Source organism: Hipposideros armiger, unplaced genomic scaffold (assembly GCF_001890085.2).
Source record: "Hipposideros armiger isolate ML-2016 unplaced genomic scaffold, ASM189008v1 scaffold_37, whole genome shotgun sequence".
NCBI lineage: Eukaryota > Metazoa > Chordata > Mammalia > Chiroptera > Hipposideridae > Hipposideros > Hipposideros armiger.
This window is the reverse complement of record NW_017731387.1, coordinates 343,816-353,481: the sequence shown is the minus strand read 5'-3', so window position 1 is coordinate 353,481 and position 9,666 is coordinate 343,816. Positions and strand designations below refer to the sequence as shown.

The 9,666-nt window shown below is 42.0% G+C and overlaps 1 pseudogene; it reads right to left on the bottom strand.

The window, feature by feature from the left end:
- Positions 1-9,666, bottom strand: part of LOC109380518 (U1 small nuclear ribonucleoprotein C-like) — a 37,651-nt pseudogene that overhangs the window by 2,292 nt on the left and 25,693 nt on the right.

The window sequence follows — 9,666 nt, the reverse complement described above, 5'->3', positions numbered from 1 at the left end:
ACACGGTAGCCCATGGCAACTCACTGCAGCAGGGGCTGCAACCCATGCCAGCGCCAGCAACTCAGGGCAGCCCAGCTCCAGGTTGAGCTGTTGTTCAGCATCTTAGCTGTGGAGGGCAGTGTCACTGGCCCTCATATGTGGGCTCGGAACTGGGGCCCTCTGGCGTCCCAAGCCAGCTCTTAACCATCGCGCCACTCGGCCGGCCCAACAGTAATAACTCTTAATAAACAGAAAATCATATCGATTGTCTTCCATACAGTCCTGTATTTCTCTGTAATTATTGTCACCTAATATAGCCAACCAGTCATATAAATTATCATATTTAACCAAAGTAACCATCTTCTTCTCCAAACAAAAGAGAATATCAGAGGACAGAAAACTATAATTGTTTAGCTATTTTTTTTCTATGAATGTGCATTTTATATTATTTTAACAATTTTGAGGTTGTAAAAATAAGCACACATATAAGGTATGATAAAAAAAAATACAGTGAATGCTGCTGCTGAGTGCCATCCAATGGAAAGGCAGGGATCTCCAATAAGGGAAGCGGTGTGTCGAACCTTAGTAACAGTGTGTGACAAGTTTCAACTTGTTCGGTGCAGTCGGGTGTGAGCTACAATTGAGAGAAGGTGTATTTTAAAGTGTACCGTGAATCATGGATCACAAACAATGTATTAACATGAAGTAGGCAAACGGTTTCATCCTCCATCATGACAATGCTGTGTCACACATCACTTCTGGCACAGCAATTTCTGTCAAAAACATTACGGTGTGTCCTCATCCACCTTATTCACCAGATCTGGCACCATGAGACTTCTGGCTCTTCCCTAAAGTCAAAATGACCATGAAAGGTGAACTTTTTAAATCAATTCAGAACATAGAGGCAGCCACGACTCCCAGAGGACTTCCAGCACAGCTTCAGAAAGTGGTAAGAATGATGGGATAAGTGTGTTTGACAAGAGGGAGAGTTTTGAGAGGATGAATGGCAATGTGTCTGTTACTTTAATAATATTTTTTATTTAAACTTTCACTGTGTTTTTGATCATACCTCATATATATTCAGATAGATAGATAGATAGATAGATAGATATAGATATGTATCATATAACCAAGAGACATTGTTTGCATATTTTGTTAATCCATTGCCGTTGTAATAAATAAAAGTAGATTATATTTCTTAGCCAATGTGATTTTGGTTTTGGTTTTAATTTTTATTGGGGAACAGTGTGTTTTTCCCAGAACCCATCAGCTCCAAGTCAAATCATTGTCCTTCAACCTAGTTGTGGAGGGCGCAGCTCAGCTCCAAGTCCAGTCACCATTTTCAATCTAGTTGCAGGGGACACAGCCCACCATCCCATGCAGGAATTGAACCTGCAACCTTGTTGTTAAGAGCATGCGCTCTAACCAACTGAGCCACCCGGCCACCTTCCAATGTGGTTTTTTCAAACTGCTTTTTACTTAGAAATTGCCCAGGCATCAAAAGATTAGTTATTTGTTAACTTATTCATTTGCCTAAAGTCTTAAAGTTAATTAATGATCTGTAATTTACCATTTTATATTAAATTGTTATTTGTAGTACTGTTAAGAATTTCAGAAAGTTATCCCTTCAAAAAGATATTTGTTATTACCATTTCATTTAGTTGACTACAATAGCATATATTTTATTTGTAGAGGTAGATAGATATATAGATGGATAGATAGATGGATAGATAGATAGATATGTACTTTTAATCATGTTACACAAAAAATGATAATTTATTTAACTCTAAAACCAACATAGGAAATTTAGGAAGTACAAATCATGAGAAACTTAACCCTAGTTCTGTACAAAATAAAATATTGTGTTGACATTGTTTTTATATGATAAATTAAAATTTACAAACTCTGAATCATGCCAAAAGCCCTCCTTTTCTTGTGTTGTAACTATGTTACTAAGGCTATTCAGTAAATACACTTTTCAGAGTTCACAAAATAAACACTAAGTTTGACAACTTTTTTTTAGAGGGAGCACATAACTAAATGTGTTTGTTTGATCCATTAGTTAATGTTTAGATTTTTCAAGAGAGAGAAAATAAAAACAAAACGAAAAGCATCCAGCTTCAGACAAATATGAAATGACCACAGTAAAAGGCTAATTATATTTTCTATGTAAAGAGAGAAGAGAAAATTTAGATATAGAAGTACCCACTTTAACATGTACACACACAAAAGAATATTATTATAGCTGATTTAAAGAATAACTTGGACCCTTGACAATTTTTAGTCATACAATTAAAAAGCAGCCCTTATTGGGGTGGGCGGGTAGCTCGGTTAGAGTGCAGTGCTGATAACACCAAGGTTGTCAGTTCAATCCCCACATGGGCCACAGAGCTGTGCCCTCCACAACTAGATTGAAACAACTACTTTACTTGTAGCTGATGGGTCCTGGAAAAACACACTGTTCCCCAACAAAAAAAAAAAAAAAAAAAAAAAAAAAAAAAGCAGCCCTTATCAATCTTCAAAGTATGGACATGAAGGAGGGGGTGCCTCCTACCTTAAATTTAAAAAATTCTCTCTTCTGTTTCTTGTACACTAACAAGAGAATTTCCTCATGAGACTTTCTTTTATTTTTGTTCCAAAGCACCTCCTAAATGACCAATCTTGTCTCAAAAGTAACCAAAGTGGCTTGTGTAGTTCTAAATTGTCACTCGTATAATTGAACCAGTTGAGGGCTCGGCGTACCAGTTAACATTAGAGTGTCAGAACGCGAGGGAAACAGGTTTTTGGCATGGAGGTGGCAGTTTTTCAATTGAGAAGCCCTTGTGAAAACTGCAGTGTTCCCTAAAGATGCTACTTGTGAAACCTCATGTCTCTGGAAATTAACCAAAGGCTAATCGTCCCCAAACACAGGTGGGACAAGCCTCCTGCTTTTAAGCAGATGAAATTAAACAGAGTACGGGCACAAAAACAAGACTAAGGAGGAAGTCGTTCTATAATTTTCAAATGGAGGCATGAGGCAAAGCTGGTTCAAAGACACCAGTCTGAGGAGACCTGTGGGGCCACCTCGAGGATAGGCTTAAGGCCTCTGCCTGTCCTCTTCCGGTAGACTTTTCCTCTAATAGACAACCTGACAAGCAGACAGACCACGGGAGAAAATGTCAGAAGGTTAGAAAACAATTTCGCTAAGGAACAATGCAAATCTGGTGAGGTTGCAGAAGGCTCCCAGGAGACTTTTCCCCGGGAAGGAAATAAAACCCAGTGTAAAGCATTTCAACGAAACATCAGAGCTCAATTCAGCATAAATTTACCTCCCCACTCCAAGTATGGTGGCCTAAGCTACAAGGAGACACAAGAGATTCCAGATGTCCAGGGTCGAGGGGCCCAGTCTGTGAGTCTGTGGTGGTGGTGGTGGTGGTGGCGGGGGGTGTCTCAGCTGAATCTTGATGGACTCTTCATTGCTGTCAATGACCTTCAAACATAGGTCACCTGGACCACACTGTAGAGAGAGACGTGCCAGTCATCACATCATAAAGACTTAGAAATTTAAGGGAATCTGACCACCATTACAGCCTTTTTTTGAAATGCCACTGAGATTTCTCAGTCTTCAGTACGCAGTGGATAAATTACTAAATTATGAACATGAATTTACTTACACTCACTATGCGCCTCTACAATATTTACAAGACACGTGTTTCACTGTGGACGAAAAAGGGGCCACACACTAAACCTGACAAGTTCAGGGGAGGCCTGCATGGCAGGCCCTGCAAACTCAGAGACCAAAAGTAACCACATAGTATGGTCTGAACGTGAAAATTCCTAACGAAAAGCGGGTCATGGTGCGTAGGCACATCTTTGGCCTGTACCTTCCTTGACAAAGGTCAATGTTTACCTTAAATGAGACCTGTCTGTTGTCTTTTTGCATCTAAGATAACATGCCTTTGAAAGGTCAGAGTAATCTTCTATTCCAGACCCCTCTGGGACACACCCTAGCACCAGAACATGAGACCACAGAACCCTTCATTGTTATCTTGTTCCCTGCATACCATCTCCAAGTGCAGTAAATGTTTACCCACCAATGTAAAAATGTACCCACCCACCCATGTGAAAGGAGCATGTGTCTCTCCATTTTACTTTTTACCCAAACCCAGAGATTTCCCCCAAAGCTTTCTCCCACTCACTTCATTTACCACCGATAGAATCACATAGATCTCCTCCTTTGATTCTAATGTATAAAATAAGCTGCAAAACTGCCATTTTCCAGGGTATTTTCTTAATCCATTGAGGTTTTGCTTCCTGGCAATTGTCGTCAGTTTGGCTCAAATAAGCTCACTAAATTTCTCTACAGGTTTGGATGTTTCTTACTCGACATTCACTCTTCTGCATCAATACTTAAAACTTTCTATACTATTAAGTGCATTTTTTAGTCTTAACTATGATGATATTCACCAGTAAAGTTGAAAACATAGCTCCTCCATTCATTCTCTTTGCATTCATAAGGAAAGAAAGGCAAAATGAAAATATAAGGTTAGCCTCCTCTTGACAAGAGAAAATGGACAGGGCAAAGCAACACTGACCTCTGCAGAGCTAGAGAGAGAAAGGACAAAACTGCAGAACACAAGGGTTAGGAAACATCTGTCACAGAGTGCTGTTTGTTCAACACCAGATGACAATAGGAGTTATTAATTTGTCTAGTGCAAGGCCTGTAGACCACCAAGATCTTAAAAGACAGAAATTTGCTCACACTTCAAAACAAAACATATTTACTGGTCTTGTCATCCAAGTCTATTGACCCAGAGACTTAGGAAAATATATTTTACGGATATAGAAAAGATATAGAAGGAAGTGTTTGGCAGGAAATAAAAGCAAATATTTTCATTAGAACATACCAGATGCTAATTCTTCAGTGAACTGAAGTGGTCAAGTTACCACATTATTTAACAGAAGTTCCCCTAATCAATGACATATCTTTTATCTCCTTCATAAATGTTGGGTTGTCGGAAAAGTCATTACGTATTTTTTCTGTTTTTCATTGTAAAAATGCATCGTGACTTTTCTGACAACCCAATATATCCTGAGCATACTTGGTTCAAGAATATCACTCCCTGGGCCGGGTGGGTGACACAGTTGGTCAAGAGCACGAGCTCTGAGCAACAGGGTCGCCGGTTTGATTCCCACATGGGCCAGTGAGCTGCGCCTGAGCTGAGCTGCCAATGGGCGGCTGGATGGCTCAGCTGGTGAGAGCACTGCTCCTAACAACAATGTTGCCATTTCAACTCCTGCATGGGATGGTGGGCTGCACAACTAGATTGAAAGCGGCAACTGGACTTGGAGCTGAGCTTGCACCCTCCACGTCTAAGATTGAAGGACAACAACTTGACTTGGAGCTGATAGGTCCTGGAAAAACACAATGTTCCCCTTCCCCAATTCCCCAATAAAATCTTAAAAAAAAAAAAAAAAAGAATATCACTCCTAATTCTTCCATACAGGTATGAAATACTATATGGTTTTCTTTCCCCTGTTCTCTGGGATTAGAGCATTTAAATATCTTTCAGTTTGACACCTAAAATGTCTGAATCAATCTCTAATCCTTTCCATTCTTACTATGCTGATGGATATTCTAATCTACCTAACAAAGGTATTTTCTTTTTCATTTCATTCTTAAATTAGGAACCTGGACTGTATGCCTTCTGAGCATAAGAAGTTCAGATAATATCTGACACCTCCATTCGTTATAGCTTTTTATCCCTGGGTTTCTATAAAAAGACTAGATACGTCCTTGTGGTATAATTTAAAAAACATGTATTTGGATTTTGCTCCCTGTTTGGTTCCTGGCACAGAGCTCCTAAAACCCTTGGAATTTTCTGAGTGGTTGAAGTGTCTTTTGTTATTCATAACAGGTCCCTTACCCTGTACAAGAGTTTATGTTAATGAGATGATTCCTGGTGGGTCCTTATATGGTTTCAGGGGAGAGGCTGGCTGTGCTTAAGGGATGGACTTTCAACACCCCCTTCCACCCCACTCCGCATCCCCTGCTCCTGTACTACTCAGGGGGAGGAGAGGGAGCTGGAGCTTGAGTTCTAGCACCAATGGGCGATGATTCAATCAACCTTGCCTACGCAATAAAACTTTGATGAAAACTCTTGAACAACAACGTTTCAGGGGAGCTTTTGGGTTGGTGAACACATTGATTTGCTGGGAGGGTGGAGGTGTACCTGGAAAGCATCTAGAAGCTCTGCACTTAACCTCTCCCAACCCTGCCCCAGGCATCTTTTCCATTTGGCTGTTCCTGAGTTGTGTCCTTCATAGATACAATTGTAAGTGTACAGCACTTTCCTGAGTTTTGTGAGTTTTTCTAGCAAAGTATTGAACCTGAAGGGAGGTCAGAGTAACACCCAAGTTTATCGTTGGCCAGGCAAAAGTGGGGTAGCCTGGACACCCATGAGTGGCTGGTGTTGGGAGTGGAGGCAGCCTTACAGTCCTAAGCCTGGAACCTGTGGGGTGGGGCGTGTCAGCATTGAATTGAATCCTAGGACACCAAGTCAAAGCAAGAGCATTGAGAAACCAGGTGTTGTTTGGAAAAGCAAGTCCTTCTGAAGCTTTCCTGTGAAATAATAGATGTTATAATTCTTGTGCTTGTAGAATGAGCAATCCTCTAATGCGAAAAAACTTAAAATGACTTTCAGAAATGGCTTTGTCAACATAAGAAATGTCCAAACCTGTAGAGAATTTTTTGAGGTTAGTTGAGTCAAACTGATGACAATGGCCAGGAAGTAAAATCTCAAAAGATTAACAAAATGTTCCAGAGAATGGTAGTTTTGCAGCTTATTTTATACATTAGAATCAAAGGAGAAGACATAAGGAGGGTTAGGTGAAATCCATTGGTGGTAGATGAAGGGAGTGGGAGAAAGCTAGTGTGAAACTCTCTGGGATTGGATAAAAAGTAAAATGGAGAGACACATACTCCTTTTACATGGGTGGGTGGGTACATTTTTACATTGGTGGGTAAACATTTACTGTACTTGGAGATGGTATGCAGGGAACAAGATAACATGCTCTGGTGCTGGGGTGTGTCCCAGAGGGGTGTGGAATGGAAAATTACTCTGACCTTACAGAGGCATGTTATCTTAGGTGCAAAAAGACAACAAACAGGGCTCATTTAAGGTAAACATTGACCTTTGTCAAGGGAGGTACGGGCCAAGGATGTGCCTACCCACCATGACCCACTTTTCGTTAGGAATTTTCACGTTCAGACCATTCTATGTGGTTACGTTCGGTCTCTGAGTTTGTAAGGCCCACTACGCAGGCCTCCCTTGAGCTTGTCAGGTTTAGTATGTGGCCCCTTTTTTGTTCATAGTTTTAAACTACTGTGATTTTCATTACAGCTGCCATTTATTTGGGGGGAAAAAACCCAAGGGGGGAGACATTGTTCAGCCTAAGACAATGCATGGGCACACAAATTTGTACCTTTTCAAATGCAGGTATGTAACAGAAAATGAGTACATTGCTAAATTCACAGAATTTTAACAAAATACACAAGACTTTAATGAAATATCAGGCTTTCTCTAGGCTGTTTTAGGTTATGTAGGTTGAAAAATGTGGTAGGCTGAAAAAAATGGTTCTTCCCCCAAAATATCTAGGTCAAATCCCTGGAACCTGTGAACGTGACCTTACTTGGAAAACTGAGTCTTTGAAGATGCAATTTAGTTAAGGACCTTGAGGAGGTCATCCTGGATTATACAGGTGGATCCAAATCTAATCACTAGTGTCCTTATCAGGGACAAACAGGAGAAGGCTTGTGAAGATGGAAGCAAGGATGGAAGCAAAGTGATGTGGCCACAAGCCCAGGAAGCCTGGGGACACCTGGAGCCACCTGAAGGTGGAAGAGGAAGGAAATGCATTTTCCTTTACAGCAGACTCTAGAAGAAACACCGCCCCCTGCGAGGTTTTGCACTTCCGACATCCAGACTGGAAGAGAATACATTTTTGGTTTGTGGTAATTAAAGCAGCCCTACCAAACTGATAAGAGTAGTTGACCCTGGAGGGCTGTTGCCTGACAGCCGATTTCTATAACACGCCCCCCTGCATTAGCCTCTGACCCATTAGTCGAGAGAGTGTCTCGGAAAACTGAGGCCGGGGCGGATGGAATGATATCTGTAAAGCTCTCTCAGGGAGTGTCTCAGGTGACTGGGACCTATTGGAATGATAATAGTTATCTCCCCTGGGAGGACACAGTAACAAAGTGTCTTGGGGCTATGTGGCGGAAGTGTGAAGGCATAGGATTTGCTGGAACACAATGGGAATGTTAATGGAAAAGGTCTTAAGGCACACAAATCACACGGTTGCAAATTGATTGACAGCAGTTTCACTTCTTTACAAACTACTCAATAAAAGCCATGCGCTGACCCGATTCGGGGCTCTCTCAGTCTTCTCTGGATGAGTCCCTTGGTCTCGCTCTTAAATCTAACTTTTGTCTCTTGCTCTTATTCAATCTGCGTCGCTCCTCACGAGACCCATTTGCCCTTGCCACGCTGGACGTGACAGACGGCTCACAATCAGGCTTTTCAAGAACATTTCTTGGAGGAAGAATTTGCGAGGCTTCCCAGAGGGCTGAGGTCCACAGGTTGGACCCACTATGGAGGACCTCCCATAAGGGCCCTTTCAAGTAGAAAAATCTCATAATTTACGGAGTTTAGTGGCTTTAACCCTAGGGAGGTTAGCCTGCTCTTGATGCCAAAGAAAATGTGTGTTTTAATTGACAATTCAAGAAATAAAAAACAAGTTTAAAAAAAGTGTATCTTTGAAATGATTTTAATGAGTCATGAAAAAAAATTATAGAACTCATAAGGCTGTATATTTACCAACATATTCTATATTCCTTTTATTTTCCAATAAGCAGCGCTAGCAATTCATTGCAATAGATATGGTCCACGGACCTGAAGTGCGCTCCACCGAGGTGACAGCTCCCTTCCGCTCCCCTAGCTGCAGGGGTCTCCCCCAGGGGAACACAGTGGGGCGTTAGAAGCCTGGAGGAGTTCCGCCGGGAAGCGCTAGGATTGCAGCGCGGCTTCTCCTCCTGCGCTCTTGCAGCTGGGGACAGGTGGCGAGGTCTCCGTGGTCTCCAGACCCCGCACCCTTCCTGCAGGCTCTGCTCCCCATCTCTGCGCTCAGGTACTGCGCCTCTGTGACCTGAGGATATTGGTGTCGCGGAGGTAGTAGATTCTGCTGTTGCACAGTTCATAGCTGCGGTGTCCGGTGCCACCTTCACCATCTGTGAGTCGCTGAGCGACAGGTTCCGTGGAACTCCCACTAGGAGTTTCCCCGGGCGTTGGATCTTCCTGGGGCAGCGCCAGGAGGCAGAATAGGAGCAGGCCCGTCCCCGCAAGCCACGCTTTCATTGGCTGAGGCCCTAGCGGCAGCAGCCTCTGCTGATTTGCCACAGGAGTGATCACCTTCCCAGCGCCTAGGAGTAGTGGGCTACAAACATCAGCGAGCCAAAAAAATGTATACACATGACTTATATTCATCTTTTGTTATTGGTATATATTAAGTATTACAGTTTTAATACAGTTTTTTCCTTTCTTAAAATGTGTATACATTTTTTTTGCCACCCTCTGTATATTCTTGAAGTGGCTATAGTGGCCATTCTCCATTATGTTCACAGCACACATGGAAGTGAACAGCCTCTCT